Raw genomic sequence first — 17,249 nt, 5'->3', positions numbered from 1 at the left:
AGTCAATGGGACTACTTGTGTAAGTGCTATTAACCATGAGTAAGGTTTGAAAAATCAGACCCTCTGTCTGTAATTTGGACTTTCATTTCAGTTCTAACATTATTATTTTAAAGTCTGTGATCTTACTGTGTCTGTGAATTATACCATTGTCACACTACACAAGAGGCGTGCACACAGCTAAAACAATAGTTTGATTGGATTGCTAGTACCCTTATTATATGCAATCACATAAAAGAGTTTGAATTTTAAAAATGAAGTTAAAAACACTTAATTTGTCAAAACATATAAGAGTATGTATTATATTCATGGAATGGCTTGGGAAGTCTTAGGATAAATTTGTTTCCAAAGAATTCAGCATTATTAAATTGCTCACTTCAATACATATATATATAGACAAAGAGCAGATCTACTACATGTAAGTAATGTACATTCATTTAGTTTCATGGGTTTATAGCCAGAGTAGTTAATTTGTATAGAGATCTAGGGCCTGCGTCAGCAGCCACTGAAATCAATGACAAAACTGCCTTTCACTTCTGTGGAAACAAGATCGCATCTATAGTCTGAATTATTTAGCCAATGTTTAGCCTTCTAGATAGCAAGTATGAAAAATGTTTGCAATTTTACCCAGTCTCTGCCCCCTCCTGACCTGTATCCAATAATAACAATTTATCCAAAACCTCTATGGGAAAAGTAATTTTGACCAACAGCATACACAATGAGCAACAGAAACTGTGGGTGAATAAGTTTTTCCAAATTAATCTATCAGTAATTTTAAATCTTCTTTAAACATGATCCTTTCATTGTGCAAAACACTCTCTACTGCATTATATTTCAATTATAACACAACTGATATTTCAATAAATGGATTATCTTTTCTAGGTTAATGGAGATGCTACAAAAGACTAATGTAGATTTTTCTTTTAAAGCTTTCCTGTGTCTTCCTAATTGTAATGGATTTTCAGTTCTTGCACTTGATGGTATGTTTTGACATATATTTAATTGTATTAAAATTTGCCCCTTCAAAAATGTTATATGATATTGTTTTTTAATGGCTGTGGCAAAAAAAACCCCCATAATTGGTTTTAGTAGCATACACTTAAAGTGACTTCATGACATGTATGACTATTATCAACACAGAAGGTTTGATAATAGGCTTCAGTGCTACTAAGGTTATCACACAAATATAAAACCTAGACCATTCAAAAGTATTGTCGCTTTTAGCATATCATTGTGACACAAGAAATGGCTAGAGCACCCAGCCTTGCTCAACTGTTAGATAACATCCCAAAGAAATATATAATAAAGAGCACATTTTGTACCTAAAGCTTTACATCCATAGCACTTTGCAAAGATTGGTAAGTATTATTATTCCTATTTCATAGCTGAAGCAACTAAGGCACAGAGAGGAAAAATGACTTGCCCATGGTCACACAGTTAGTCAGTGATAAAGCTGGGACTAGAACCCAGGTCTCTTGACCCCAAGTGCCATGCTCTAACCATTAGATCACTATGCCTCCCTATTAAAAGCTATCCTATAAAACACATTGGAATGCATCCGATGAAGTGAGCTGTAGCTCACAAAAGCTTATGCTCAAATAAATTTGTTAGTCTCTAAGGTGCCACAAGTACTCCTTTTCTTTTTTCTATAAAACACTACCGCTGTCTACAGGGAGAAATCTCTCTGCTCCTACCAAACCATATTATAGAACTCCTGATTATATCAGACATATTGCCACTCAATAAATTTTTACAGAAGCAAGCAGAAACAACCTGTTGGCGTGTGAGTGGAGTACACAATATGTGCTATGTGAAATAAATGAGATAGATACCTCAAATTTTTACCAAATTTAAAACCAGTTTTCATAATAACATCACCATGAGGAGAATCAATGCAGAAGAACAGCAGGCCACAACACAATTTGACATTTCAAAATAGCTAGCACCAGTGCTGATTTAAAAACTAAAAAACTGAACTCTGAAAGATGAGTTGGACTAGTTTCATCATTTCTTCTCCACAACTCTAAACCTAAAACTAGAAATCCTAAATATAATGTAGAAGGTTGCCCTGGTGATGACCAAAGAGACTGTGAGTGTTTCCCATAATGTGTAAGTTAGGGACAGTCTAAATAAAATAGGACCATAGGCCTTGATCCACACGCAGAACAAAGGCAAAACATGGCCACATAACTAGGCTACTGGAGATGTGCATTACAGACACAAAACAAAAGATCTCTTAAAGCGACTTTCTGATCTTTAGGATCTTTAGAACCATAGCTGGAACTAAGAAGCCTTTCATGATGGAGATGCCCTAGTTATGGCAACTGAATTCCAACACAGAAATACTGCAAACACATCAAAAGGCCACTTCAAAGCAATCGTGTTGTGATTGGTTGACCTGTTGGAATTGCTTTATACCACTCCACTGGCACAAGGGAATCCTCAGGTGGTTTAGAGTTGGCATAGCATCTCCTATACCATACACACACACACATACATTTCGGCTACTGACTAAAGAGGCATAGCTGGGTTTCCAGTTCACCTGGCTGTTCCTCAGCTGTGGGGCTTCTGACAGCCAGCACAAATGAGTCTGCTTTTCATTTATACTGGAGAGTGGATGGATGCCTGGAAGGCCACAGATCAAGAAGACTGAGGCAAAATAGTCATTAAATGCCTAGGCTTTCTTGATATCCTCCATTATTAGCATGCCTACCCCACTAAGTAGAGGACCTACACTTTCCTTCATCTTTCTTTTGCTCCATATGTATTTAAAAACCTCTTCTTATTGCATTGTATGTCCCTTGGTAGGTCTAACTCATTTTGTGCTTTAGCCTTTCTACATTTTGTCCCTACATGCTTGTGCTATTCTCTTGTACTTCTCCTTAGCATTTTGGTGCTTTGATGCAAATTTAGTGCAAGGGAAAGGTACCTGACTGACCCTTGTGGAGACTGAAGTCCTCCTATCTTACATCACAAGCAATCGCAAGGTTTGCTTCCCCACAGGACTCCAATAATGTGCTTTAAGTCTGACCTGGAAGGATATTATATTTAGGGGTAAAAGGATAGCTCTACCTTCACACCCAGCCAATTCTCAGCTCCTTCACTGAGACTGTCAACAAAGTTGCTGATTTATACCAGTTGTGCTCATTTTTGTGACCTCCATCACCAAACCTCATTTCTCATCTGCCATAAAATAACCATCATAAAGACTTCTGGTCATTTCAAATTAAGCTGGTTTTGAACTGGCAACCAAGAAAATTGGTAAATTTTTAAACTGCTATATCAACATCTGCCAAATTCCATTTCTAACAAAGCCTCGTATTTGTAAAGCTATGGCACAAATGACAAACTCTTTTTGTTCACTTCATTCCAGTACCTACAGCACAGTATAATTTAAAAAGTGCTAAACCTTTGGCTGTGAAAAGCAAACTTTATGGCCAACTTCAATAAAAATAGGGAATTACGTAACCCAAGGGATGACTCAAATGGGCTGCAGTACAGCAACACCGATGCTACTGTTATATTTAATTTTCTGAAAGCAAAAACCATGACCAAGGTTTGCTTGGGCCCTTTTTGGTACAATGCACAAAATGAGCACAGCAGATTTTGCAATCATTATTCTAATTTTTAACCTTCATTTTAAATACAATTATTACTACAGAATTACACTGGGATGAATTTGTCCCTATACTAAAGAATGACTGGAATTTGTTGTGGTTTCTATACTTCTGCATTTATTAATGTCAAACAATTTCTTCCCGAGAGTTCCCTTGGATAGAAGGCTTTTTCTGCAGCAAATCTTATTAGACAAAGTTTAGAACCCATGAAACAACCTATTCAAACCAACAAAAGTCCTGAGTGTGAATTAATTGCTGGGTCAGGCTCTTAATGTTCAAAACAAATTTAACATGCTGATGACTTGGAGATGCATGCATGCAAACTCTGTAATACTGAAGTCCAGAGGTTCACACCAACAGGGCTGAACTTCTAAATTAAACTCTTGCTTGGAAATTTTGTCTTTCTAAAGGTGGACAACCCATAAAAGTATGAAAAAAATCAAAACAGCCTCATGATCTGTTAGCTAGTTCATTGTACCGAAGCCATGTTCTGCATTACTGGCCTAAGCAAATAGCTAGGTCAGAGTTGGCTGGGCTGTGAATTTGTAGCATAACCTTGTTATGAAACAATAAATTCCCTCATCATGTGTATATCATGCACATTACTGATATGCAAAATAAGAGTACAAAACGGAAGCTCTTGGGCCTGATTCTGCTCTTCCTTACTCCAGTAAAAATCAGGAGTAACTCAATGGAAGACAGAAAAACTTTTGCGAAACTGGTGTGAGAGGGGAATCAGCTCCAGTGACTTCTGTGGAGATATTCCTGATTCACACCAGTGTGAGCCTGGTCAAAATCAGGTCCATGGTCCACATGACATATAATGAATTCTATCATTACAGAGGTGTCCAGAGCGTATGGTGAGAGGGCCATAAAAGCAGGTAGGTAGATAGATGAATTAGATTTCTCTCTGAAATGTCATAGCTGTCTCTCCTAGGCATTTCTAATGCACACATCACTGTAGCATCTAGTCTAACAAATATGCTAGTAGGTCTGCATTCTGAATAGCACTAATTTTATAGGCCTGGAATCTGCACTCTGATAAAATTGCATTCATAATATTCAGGGAGCTATTGTGCAAATCTGAATTTTCCTACATGCTAATGTAGAGCTCTGCTATCTATTTGCAGCCATTCGGGTTCAGGTCTTGTTAGTAGCTGATACACTCACAATCTCCCAAGAGTAGTATGGTGGAAAATTCCCTTCTCTTATGCTGATTAGTTTATATTTTAGTTCTCCTGGGATCAGACACACAAGAGGCTGTTAGTATGATATTTCTTAAATGGCCTTGCAAGGACCTCTGCAATGCAAAACACAGGTTCCTGGTACAGATTGCCAAGCTTGCCCAGCCATTGCCCCCAGCAGAAGAGAGGGGAAAATGGCTGTCACAGTCACAATTTTTAACCATGGTGATACGATACAAAATTCTACAAAGTGGAACCTTTGAAATGCAAAGTCCTCCAAGGCCCTTCAAATATTTTTATTTTCCCTAATTGTTTCTGCCACACATCCTTCGCCTTCCCTTCCTTGTCAGGGAAACAGGGGCAAAAAGAAACCAAACAGGTCTCTGTTCCTAAAAACAGACGCCCCTCACTCTTCCTTTTCCACTGTACAAACATCTCCTAGCTCTTTCATGCTACCTTGGCTGTCCTGCTTCTCCATGGCACCAGAAGAAACAAGACTTTGTTCTCAGTGTTTTTTCACCCTAAGATACAGAGTTCCTCTAGGTACAGGTATTTTACAGGAATGATCATTTCCTCCCTCTTACAACATGCCAAGAGGATCCCAAACCCCTAGGCTGGCTCTGTGGGCTAAACCCTTTAAATACCAGTGAACAACTTTGACAGTTCTCACTGCTTCACCTATTTGGTCCAAATTCTGACCTGATGTAGCCTGATGTTAATCACGAAGAACTCAAATTAAGTTAATTTCACATCAGTGTGAAGGGGGGTGTAAGTGAATCAGAATCAGACCATTCAAATTGGTTTTGTTAGTTTGTTTCGTTTTTCTTTCTTTTGCTGGGATTTTGTAGGAATAGCACAGAGAATATATCTCCTTCATCCACTCTCAGAAATAGCTAAGGAGTTTCCACTACAGAGTGAGGGAGAGAAACCCTGTAGAATTTTGGGAGAAAGGAAAGAATGGAAGAAACAGCCTCAAAACATGTAGCAGCCTGTCACAAAATCAGAACTTGAACAGTAATATAAAATGGACACAGTGTATAAAACACAGTTACACCTCTATTCATTCACTGGAAAAGCTTCTTTAAACATGTTCTCACAAATCTATTATAGATTGATTCTGGCAAAAGTTGTATGCCTTACTGTGCCATGAAAGTTGTTGAAATTGAATCACAATGTGTTATACTGAAAAAATACACTAAAGTTACATAAATACATACATAATTTTAGTGGACTGTATAATATAGATGTATATATGAGAACCCTAGCCTAAATCAATTCTGGATCTGCTTTGTACACTGCCTGCTCAGCCTGTATATACTGATTCTGAGCTCTAGAAGGCAGTGGATCAGATATTGATTCATTTATACTAGGGATCACGTTCAGAGCTCAGTCAGGACTATGATTCAGGTCTAGGTTCAGATTAGATAGTGCTGCATAACTGAGTTTTTCCTCACAAGATATCCGTCTTATAAGACAGAAGTCTCATGTAAGTTGTCCTCTGAAACCGGGCCTGTATCCAAACCAGAACCAGGAAATATAAACCCTCCTGTTTTAGATCTGACCTGGAAACAAAAAAATTGAATCTGCAGATTCAGAAACAAAAATTGCCTTCCCACTTTTGAAATGTAAAGGAGTGCAAGCAATTCCTGATGTGGATCATCTCGTTCTGTGAATGTATGTAGTACAATGTGTGTCTTCAGTAGCCTTTCTAAAGCCAGTTTAATTTGGGGAGGGAATTCTACCTCTGACGGTGACAGAAAGAAAGAAACACTTATATGGCAGACAGTTTTTTAAAAATGGCAGCTGTTTGAAGCATGTAATAAATGGCACTTCTGCACCTTTGACTGCCCCCACCTGCATTCTGCCTATTAATGCAGCTACATCAGGGCTAATTTTAACATTCCAAACCTCTGAGCAGCTTCAAACAGCCTTAACAGTGCTGCTTAAAGTGGCCTGAAAAAATGGGGTTTGGGGGGAGAATCTATCGGAATCTAGAAGCAGCATCTTTGGTACGACAGTGTTTAAAGTGTGCCCTTCATCCACCTGGCTCAATCTGGGGGGCCAAGGGGCTGGGTCTGTAACCCCTTGCAAACTCTCTCTCCCCTCTCTTCCCCCCCCCCCACACTTCACACACTGTGCCTTTATTTTTTATTTTTTTATGACAAAGAAATGTTTCCATCTTTCTCTCCATATGAGGAATAGTCCTCCCCAAAATTACAGTGGGCTGAGGCCCCACATACGTAAATAATAGAACTGATCAAAGCATTCAGATTTTGAAAATTTTGACAACATTTTTCACCAAGAATTTGGTTTTTTGAGCCACCCAAAACATTTCTACAGAAATTCTGTCTTAAATTTTCTGGTTTTTCAACCAGACTTAGTAAATATTTAGTCCTAGATCAGTCACAGGTTGAAGGCACTTATTATCCTACAGGATTGGCACTTTGTTAGCTGAGAACTGTTACAGTGACACATTCTGTACTCTAATATTCTGTGTATTGTTCAGAAATCATAGCTGTGCTGCCAGGAGAGGGACAGAGCTGAGCAGACCAGGCCATGCAGATGCCATGTGCATCGCTGCTGTTTAGAAAATGGCTCCTTCAAGAGAGGGATGAAGAATCTGGCTAAAAGGTGATGGAACTAAATAGGATAGAAGACGAAATGTAAAGCCACTCAAAGTGTTCAGTATTTTTACAAAGATAGTTATTCCAAGATAATGTTACCTTTGCAATTTGCAAGTAGCTTTTAATTTGTCAAAATATACTCTTACTGTTGTTTGAGCATTTAAAAAGAAAACATCCACATCTGGTTTGAATCTCCAGCTGAAGCTCACTTTATCAGCATGTTATATACCTTTTTTTATGTCACATTAGAGGGATTTTTAAGCAGATGGGTACATTTCCAAACTACAAATCCAGCTGAAGACAGCTATAGATATATATGCTGGCTGCATGGCAAATGAATCCTTTGAACTACTCATTGTGCATGAGCTTGCACTCTGTTACAAACGCTATATATATTATTTGGTGTCAAGGAAATTAAATCTTTTAAGACTCCTGGGGAGAAAAGTCTTAAATAATACAAAGAAAATGATAACCTCTCTGTAGGTATTTTGAACAATCTCATATAATTTAATGGAGAAATGTATCCTTGCTATAGTACGCTTTGGATGGCTCAACTACTTCATAGATTTGTAGAGTAAATTCTACAGAACCCAATTAAATATATGTAAAACCCAAATGTATTCAACTCCATTGGACTTCACTATAAAGGTAGTCAGATTGCTCTTCATTACCCTCTGTTGGAATGATTCACCTAATGATACTTAGATACGCCCCTCACCCCTGGTATTCAGGAAGTAAAATTCTACAATATGGCTACCAACAGGAAGAAATAATGTGAAGAAATGAGGGACTCATTGAAGGGAAGAGTTTTAAATAGCTAAAGATGGCGCTGGCAAGTGTGTCAATGCAATACATTCAGTCAAATGTCCGTCCTGCTATGCATTTAAGTCCTGGTACAGCTAGGTGGATCAGAGTTTTGTAGCTGGTGGTTTGAACTTTCAAGTTTCAGCTGTGCTAACCGTTACTCCCAGTCTGGAAGGGCAGTGGAATAAATTGATACATTCAGGAAAAAAATTACACAGGCAGAGCATACTAATTCTAACACAAGAGAAATGGTTGTTCGCTACAGCCCAAACTCTTGAAGGGCAACTCCATCCCCAACCCTCATTGGCGAGGCTATATGAATTTGTCTGTTTTTCCTGCAACAAATGTACATCAAAGCACCTAATTGATGCCATTCTCTCAGCACATGCCAGCTTCACCATTATATTTTGCTTGGTTTTGTAGCTTGATACAGCTTCTCTATGGCCAACTCACCACTAAAGTCTGCTGAACTCAGGGCAGTCCTTATGCACTGTACCACTGGGAGTACAAATGAAAGCACAACCTTCCATCATTTCAGCAAAGATATAATATACCCATGATCCAAAAAAGGGGTAGTAATACAAATATGGAGACACACAGTTTGTTTCCATCCCCAACTTATTTTATGGTGGAAAAAGTGCAGAGTATTAACACGTAATAACCCAGTCTCAAATATCTTAGCTGCACCAGGTTTGTCACAGAGTGTATTCGAATTAAGATGAAATCAGAGCCTATGACAAAATTGACAACAAATATAATAATTTCACAAGACTAGCTGTTACTTTGGTCAGCATTAGTAATGAGTTCTCACATACATGATTTTCTCAGCTAACAAGATCACATACCATATGGGCCAGTTAATGCTGCCGCCATCTATTTCCCTGCTGTCAGTAGGCTCAGCAAGAAATCAGTCTGCTATTACCAGTGAATACAGGCTATTAGTACATAGGCAAGGAAGTCACATGGAGGTATGCTATCATGTTTTTATGAAAAAAAGCCATTTGAATATCTCTGTCAGCATACAGCAAACAGCTGTACTGGCCTTAAGACAACCCCCAAAAAGATAAGGGAGCAATAAATCCTCACCATATTTGACAACAGCCAACCATAGCACTCATTTGCTTTGGATATAGGAAAGTATACACTGGCTTGTACAAAAGCACTGACAGACATACACCTAACGTTAAAATGTACAGTTTACTAGTGGGTACCCTATAGTCAAAGAACATACTGTATATATAATGCTAGAGAGTCGAGCCTATAGGAGGCCGAAGGCCATTTATCATAGGCAGCCAAGAGCTGTTCTTTGTTCACCATCAAAGTACAGTATGTCTAAAATATACACTGAGGCATAAAGAATCCAGGAGCTGTATTTCAGCCCAGCAGTGAGACACCTGAGGAGACACAATATCCAGTTAAAGTAGCTGCAGGAAATATCGCTGCTACAATATACAGGGGGCCCTACATACACATATAGAGCACTGTGGACAAATGTTATTATGGAGTGGACTATAAAGCACTCATGGACAACAGAACGCATGTCAGCTTTGCAAGCCTGGCTATGATCAGATTTACTTCTTTCTTTTAGCCCTCAGAGAAGAGCCACCAATCTTGGGGAATAAACTCCCCTGGGACTGACAAATCAATGACGTATTGCAAAAATGTGACTTTACAAGAAGCTTTCAAGGACGGATCCTATCGCCATGTGCAAATGCAAAGCATGCAATTTTCAACCAGCACAAACAGAAGAGCAACAACTCCAACCACGGAGGGGTCCTAGCCCACTGCCAGTTGCAATTCCCAGTGGCAAGCAGCAGCCACTGCATGGTTCCGCACGGTCCAAAAGTAATACACCAAAACAAAACTGCGCGACTCAGTATCCAGATCTCTGGGCTAACTGCAAAGTTCAAGCAACAAAAGCGCCGTCCTGTAATAACGCCGAAACTTTTCGGAAAGCTGCCGCCCCCCTCCCTACCGCATCCCCCTCCTCTTCGCTCTTCCCTAACAACGGCTCTGTAATGACAGCCGAGAAAGATGAAGTTATAAACCGGATAAAACGAATACCGCAGGATCAATCATCCCCTGGCTCGCTCGCTCTGGACCAGACTTTCAGTGGGACCCTGCTCCCTTGCTTGCTTCGTTGGGGCTCACCCGGGCACTTCCCTGTCCCATCCCTTCAGATACAGGCGAGCCAGTCAAGCACAAAGAGAAACAAAAAAGAAATAGCCTCCACCTCAAGCCATCAGGCCAGCCTCTCTCTCTCTCTCTCTCTCTCTCTCTCTCCGAGAAGAGAATAAAAGTGTCCCAGCTCTACTATTTTACACATTGCAACAATATCTGCTCAGGGCCAGACCACTGGCAGGGGGATGGGGAAAAGGGGAGAGGAGACCAGGCGAATGCCCAGCGGGTCATTAAGAAAGCGACCCATCTTAAGCGGGATCTCTTACTCTGTCTCTTTGTATTAAGTCCCCATCCTCCAGCACCCGGCGGTGGGTCTCCTGGGTACGGTTTGCAGCATCCGTCTCCAGAAGGAGCCCGCAAGACTCCCCTGCTGGATCTGGAGTGCTTCGTACCGATCTGCTCACCGAGAGGAAATAGGCTTGTCACTTCCTGAACTGTTTTCAACTCGTCCCTTTAAAACGCACCACGGGGCAGGGCAGGGCTGCTGCCCTCGCCGCCTCATCAAGGTTACACCGTATTGCACTTGCAGGCTGTTCATCGGCTGGCGTCAGCAGCCCGATGACTTCAGCGTGGGGCGCAGCGCAGACCCTGTAGCTTTGGTGGCGGGGCTGGGAGCTGCTTTTCTCAGCGGCCGGGGGGGCTTGTCACTGCCTTACAGCGAGGCTGTGGCGAGCGGGCGTTCTGCTCTGGGCAATCTGCAGCCGGCGGCCTCAGCTCCTGGGGGCCGGGGGCCGGTCGGGAAACGCGCTGCGCTGGGGCACGCACCCACAAAGCCCGGCAGCAGGTTTCGGAGTCCAAACCTGGGCCATCGACTTGCCTCGGCTCTCTTCGGGAGGGTGGTGGCTCATTGCTTTACACCAAATCTTCGGCTCGCTGCTGATTTCCCGGGGCAGCCGCAGTCCCTGGCACCCATCAGTCTAAAGTTCTTTTCGGGTTCCTTCGAGGAAGGGGGCGGTGGGGGGTGAGTCGTGGTTTTTCCGATCCGTGGTATTTGAGCATCGCTCCCCACATCAGTTTACAGATCTGGGGGAACGGGGGTGTTTCTGTTAAGCTGAAGTAGCGCTCCTAGTACGTTCGTGATCTTTTGCTGTTTGCTGTTGTCCAGCAAAACATTTTAAGTACGGGTATATAAGATGTCTTTAGGTCAGGCATCCAGGCTTAATTTATAGTGTAAATAATTCTTAATTAAAATTATCTATGGGTGAGTGAATTTATGTTTTCAGGCACATGCTGGAAATTGCCATTACTTGATCTTCTGAGCTATATTGCATTTGCTTTATACAAGGTAATTAAATCAATTTTGCATTGTGGGGGTTAAAGTAAAAGGTTTATATTATGAAGCACACCCCTGTTTTATTTCTCTTTTATAATTTAAAACTCTCTGAACCATTACACTTTGATCACTTGGGAATTCATTATATTTACGAATGCAAACAGGCCAGACTTTTTTATTTTGTGGCTTTTCTGACTGTTCATTGAGGTCTAATCAGGTAACCAGTGAAGCTTGTATCACAAGGTAAAATAAAAAAATGAAAGGCTTTGTCTGTACAATTAGGTCTTGGACTTGTGTGTGCTCATACAATTCTAATACACCATCACCAACACATATTGGAATCTTTTTATTATTCTAGATGCATCATTCTCAGAGTATTAAGAGTTAGCACTGATCTTATACTAAAGATGGGTCCCACTGATGATGCCAACAATTAGGAATTGCAAGTAACAGTAGGGAAATACCTGGGTCCACTCACTACTCCCAACAGATATTGCTGCAGGGTAGTGAGATTAAGAAATTTGAGGCAACTTGATATAAACTGCTCCAGACCTTTGTTCTTTCAGTCTGCAGGATAGATGTAGTCTTTGTCCCAGGAAATAGCTTTACTTATTACATTTTTTAAAAATGAGTTATAAAATAAAATAATAAAGTAAAATCAAAAGGCAACCAGATCATGCAGAAGTAAAACTAATAAATGATCAAGAATGCTGCAGAACTTACTAATACTGGTGTTGTTTAAATGTTCATTATCACCTGCAATTAAATAATTCACCTCAATCTTTGATTATTTTGAAGACTTCTGTTAACTTCCTAAATTTCCATTAGGAGGCTTACAGTGACTCCTGCTGGCATACTCTGATCCCCTTGCAAACATTTGGCTCATCAGACCCATCCTAAATACAGTGCAGGGGGATACTATTTCTCTCCTTTGCACTGGAAAATTATTCAGGCCTTTGCTATTCCCTCTCCCCACTTCTTTTACTAAACAAAGCAAGAGTGAATTATGTGTTCCTGAAAGTGAGGCCACCAAGGGAGAGTCCTGGCGCGATCACAGGAATATGGATCAGACTGTCACTCCTAAGAGCTTTCCCATACCCCTTTTGCCAACATACCTCAGTCCTAATTCCTGCTATTCTATTCTGAACCTTCCTTGAGCAGAGACCACTGACAATGCTGAATTATGTCATGGTTTTATGATGTGCACAAATGGGGACTAAGGTAAGAGCACACCGCTCCTTTTAAAGATTCAGAGCAATGGTCTACTGTGCAAAGAGGGAAGGGATTAGGATGTGGGGAGGCTCTGCAAGGGACATGTATACCCTGTATAGTCCACTTGCAGAGTTGTGTGCAGGGACAGGTGGATTTGTGGCAGGAGCAAATGATCTGCTGCCACAGGAGTCTTCCAGTCAACAGGCCCACTAAGAGGTTGAGTTAAAGGGACTGGAGTAATCTCTGAGAGTCAGCATGGAATAATTCTCACCAAGTAAGGGTGGCAGAACCTTGCCCATAGCAAATAAACGATCAGGTTTTCACCTCTGGACCACCTCAAAAATATGCCACATGACATTAATACACTGGAATGAAGAGTCCAAAAAGAGAAGAAAATCTGAATGAACACTCAGAATCCCCATGGATTGGGGATTGAGAACACTGGTTTTCCCTTTCCTTTCCCTCCATTTTTCATCTCATTCAGTGTTTCCTTCCAGGAAGTGGTTGTTGCTCAAATCCAAAGGTAGAAACACATCAGATGAAGGCAGGAGCAGAGGGTTAGAAAGGCTCAAGGATATGTCTGCTCAGATTGCTGCTAAAATCCGTCTCCAAAATACACCTGTTTTAACAGCAATATTTTATGTTGGTAAAAAGTGGATTGCATCTAACATATAGTTGGACTTCTTCCTGGGACAGAATGCAATTAAAGAATTAAGATGCATGTTATGCATGAGTAACTAGGCTACATATAACAATTAAAAGTGGACGTAGGAACGAGTACAAAATATACATAGAATATACTCATAAACCATGGACATGTAGATGCAAATACCACAGATGTCAGCAAGGAGTGAACCCTGAGACCTTTATCATCTAAAGCATAGGCCTATGCCTCTTGGGCTAGAGGAGAAGGTGGTTATCATCATTGCTAGGTCCAATGCCAAGTGGGATTCATGATCATACACACTAAGGGTATGTCTACACTAGGAGAAAAGGTGTGATAGTTCACATGTTCCTAGCATGAGCTTAAGTGTTCTGCTGAATTGGGGTTCAAATCTACTGTACTAAACAAACACCAAGAAATAATATTAATTTAGCATAACAGAAGGGGGTAAGTAACTACAAGTAATAGGGTGAAATTAAGAAAGGGAAACTTAGGCTGGATATCTGGGAAATTTCCCTGACAGGCAAACTCTTACAAGAAGTGATGAAAGCTCCATTGCTTGGAACATTTAAAATTAGACAGGACAAAACATTATTAATGTGCTTTACTAACAGGAAGAAGGGCTGAATGATCTGGCAGATATTTGCCATCCAGTTCCTCAGCTTCAGTTAAACTGGGCGCTTTTCTGATCACATATGCAGCCTAGAAATAATAAAAATAAAACATTCTCAAACCCCTTTTCCAGAACATGGGGATCAAATTTTTAAGATGTGTTTTTATAGTTTCCCAATTGAACAGATAAGTAATAAAAGTTTATAGGGTAACTTATCCGCAGCCTCTGTACAGCAATTTCACTTTCCCATAACCTGACAAAGTTGCATTCTGTTTATTCTCGTACCTCCATGCAAAAAATAGCCCTTGTTTACCACCAGTCCCCTATGTTTCAAGACAAGTGTGTTGTCTGTGTAGTGCTATCAATCTAGGTGAACATGACCTTTTTGCTTAGGTATAACAAGATGCTTTCACAGAGACAGTATTTAACAATCTATTTAAATAGTATTATTTAAATTTAGCGATTAGCCATTTTAGATCTCTTTGAAAAGGAGAAAAACAGAGTCCCAGTTTTGATGGACTATATAAAAGTTCTTTGTTAAAGGGAAGGAAGAAAGGAAGAGCCCTTTGAGACTAGCTGCCACAGGCTGTAGATTTGTTTGGCCAAATTCTGTGCTGATTTAGGGTGTAGACATTGGAGTTGCATTAAGTCAGCACAAAATGTGACTCCCCATGTTTACCTTCCAGAATTAGCTTCTAGAACTATGACCACAATATAACTAGAAAGAAAGAGTCCACAAAGGTCCATAACTGTCTGTTTACCAGAGGCCCTACCCCTTCCACTGTACTTTAGCTAAAAGAAACAGTCATTTAAGGTGTCAAGAAACTTTATCTCTGCATCCTGTCCCGAGGTGACATGTACCCAGTCAATATGGGGATAGCTGAAATCCCCCATATTGACTGGGTACATGTCACCTCAGGCAGAGATAAAGTCTCTTGACACCTTAAATGAGTGCTTCTTGGAACAGCTAGTCCTGGAACCCACAAGAGGAAAGGCAATTCTTGAGCTGGAAGTTCTTACAGGAAAAACAGCTGGAAGGGGTAAGGCCTCTGGTAAACAGATAGTTATGGACCTTTGTGGACCCTTTCTAATTATATTGTGGTCATAGTTTTTATAGCTCTTAGCTAAAGTACAATGATAAATACCATAGATAGATACAATTTCCTTTACTTGCTGTTGCCCAATATTTTGCTAGTAAATTACAGTCCTGTGGCTGTGTAAACTTTGTGATAGTCTTTCCACCCATGCAGAGCCAATGCAGTGTGTTATGTTGTCACACTGATTATTTGCGCTGTATTTGCCATTGATAGTCATTTCAGAAGAAGTGTTATTTTTATGACACCTACATCTTATCTATGACTGTAGTATCTGAGCACTTGCTAACGTTTATAGTTTTATCCTCCCAACCCGACCATGAGATGAGGAAGTATTATCTCCTTTTTCCAGAGGGGAAATTGAGGCACCATGCAATTAGGTGACTTGTCCAAGGTAAGACAGAAAAGCTCTGTGACAGAGCCAGGAACTGAACCCCAATCTCATGAGTCTTAGTTCAGTGCTTAACACAAGATCATCATAGGTATCAACAATTTAGGATCAAATCCTGGCTCCATTTAAGTCAATGGGAGTCTATGCCCAAGTATTAGGGTGCTGGAACACTTTGTGTAATGGGGGTGCTGAGAGCCATTGAACTGTAAACCCTGTATACGATGGAAATCACTTCAAACCAGGGGGTGCAGGAGCATCCCCAGCACCCATGCCCAAGTAGCACAAATATGGACACCTATATCAGATCCCACCCCCAGTGTGAGAAGTGATTCTAAAATGGAAAGTATCCAAATGACATGAAGCACAGGTATCCTTGCAAAATGTGTCCTATCTTAACTACTGTTTCATTATAAATCCACAAGATAATCAACATGTTGCGTCTCACAAAACCAATCTGGATCAAGGAGATAATCTCACTCTAAATCAGATGCTGCTGAGCACAGAGGGCTGTAGCTAGTGGTGCTGTTTTTATGACAGTCGACACATGAAATATCCTGTCTTAATTATGGAATTTGCTAGTTCTCTGATAGCAAAAATCCTAAAAACCTGTTTTCCATCATAGAATCCTTGCCACATGCAGCATGGATTTTCACTTCACAGGCATGTATCTGTTAAGAAATGTTATCAATTTTTTAAAGGACAAGATTTACCCCAAATACAAATCACATAAACAATCTTAAATCCACCTGGGGCAATCTTAAATTGCTTTATGCCTGTTTTGCATGTTAGAAAATTTTGGCCTAATTTCCTGAACTGTCATTACAGATATTATTAGTATTCTGCAACATTCTACTTGCTCTCTTGACTAAAAGTCCAATCCAAAGAACATTTAAGTCAATAGGAATCTGGTTTAGATTTTGAGATCCTTGTGGTAGGGATCAAGACCCAGACCTTCAAAGATTAGGTTAGGGCACCTAACTCCCACTGATTTCAATCTGGACCCAAATCTATTTTTAAAATTTATGTAAGCTGCCATGCAAAATTATGGTGCTATGTAAATATTAATAATAAGGAAAAATGGATCTCTGATTACTAGGTTCAGCATGTTTCTCCTTTTTAGACTCTAGCTGTTCCAAGAAACACACCTTGCACAGTAGGGTCCTTAGAAATTAATGCCTTCTTTCAACTCACCTTTTCTTGATCAAGGTTTTAGAATGGCTGGTGGCTTATCAAGCTGTGGTATGTATCAGAATTTCTAGTCTCTGTGTTGTAAGTAAAAGGTAATAATTCAGAGAGTCCTAGCAACATTTTACATTCCTTAAGAAACGCAGGATCTTCCAGTCTCATCTCTGCTTGACATCTGACACTGTTAGTGAACGCTCAAGCCCTTGAGGAATTGTGTTGAAACTGATTTCTGTTCTCTCAGTAATGTTTATGAACTCTAGCTTTCCAGCAGTGGATTGCACACTCACTATTATTCAGCATTTATATGTTACTTTGGGGCTACATCATTTTTCTGCATGACGACCTTGAGTTTAATTTCTAGTATCCTAGAAAAACTGTTCATCAGAATGGCACATATTCCAAGCTATTGC

The 17,249-nt window shown here is 40.3% G+C and overlaps 2 protein-coding genes across 4 annotated transcripts in view; both read right to left on the bottom strand.

Annotated features, from left to right (window-relative positions):
* Nucleotides 1–14,156, bottom strand: part of FAM53B (family with sequence similarity 53 member B) — a 128,263-nt gene extending 114,107 nt beyond the window's left edge. The window contains exon 1 of one of the 2 annotated variants that reach the window (XM_073354113.1): nucleotides 10,674–14,156. The gene's annotated coding sequence lies outside the window, so the exon portion shown is untranslated. The other variant, XM_073354114.1, reaches the window with a different exon arrangement.
* The window catches only part of EEF1AKMT2 (EEF1A lysine methyltransferase 2), a 48,312-nt gene that overhangs the window by 8,081 nt on the left and 22,982 nt on the right, over nucleotides 1–17,249 (bottom strand). The window contains exon 6 of one of the 2 annotated variants that reach the window (XR_012160055.1): nucleotides 14,169–14,258. The exons of the other annotated variant lie outside the window; for it this stretch is intronic. The gene's annotated coding sequence lies outside the window, so the exon portion shown is untranslated. The remainder of the gene's footprint in view (nucleotides 1–14,168; nucleotides 14,259–17,249) is intronic. 2 annotated transcript variants of the gene reach the window in all.

This window comes from Lepidochelys kempii, chromosome 7, assembly GCF_965140265.1.
Source record: "Lepidochelys kempii isolate rLepKem1 chromosome 7, rLepKem1.hap2, whole genome shotgun sequence".
Classification (NCBI taxonomy): Eukaryota; Metazoa; Chordata; order Testudines; family Cheloniidae; genus Lepidochelys; species Lepidochelys kempii.
Note: the sequence above shows the minus strand (reverse complement) of the source record. Positions and strands in the feature narration are given on the sequence as shown.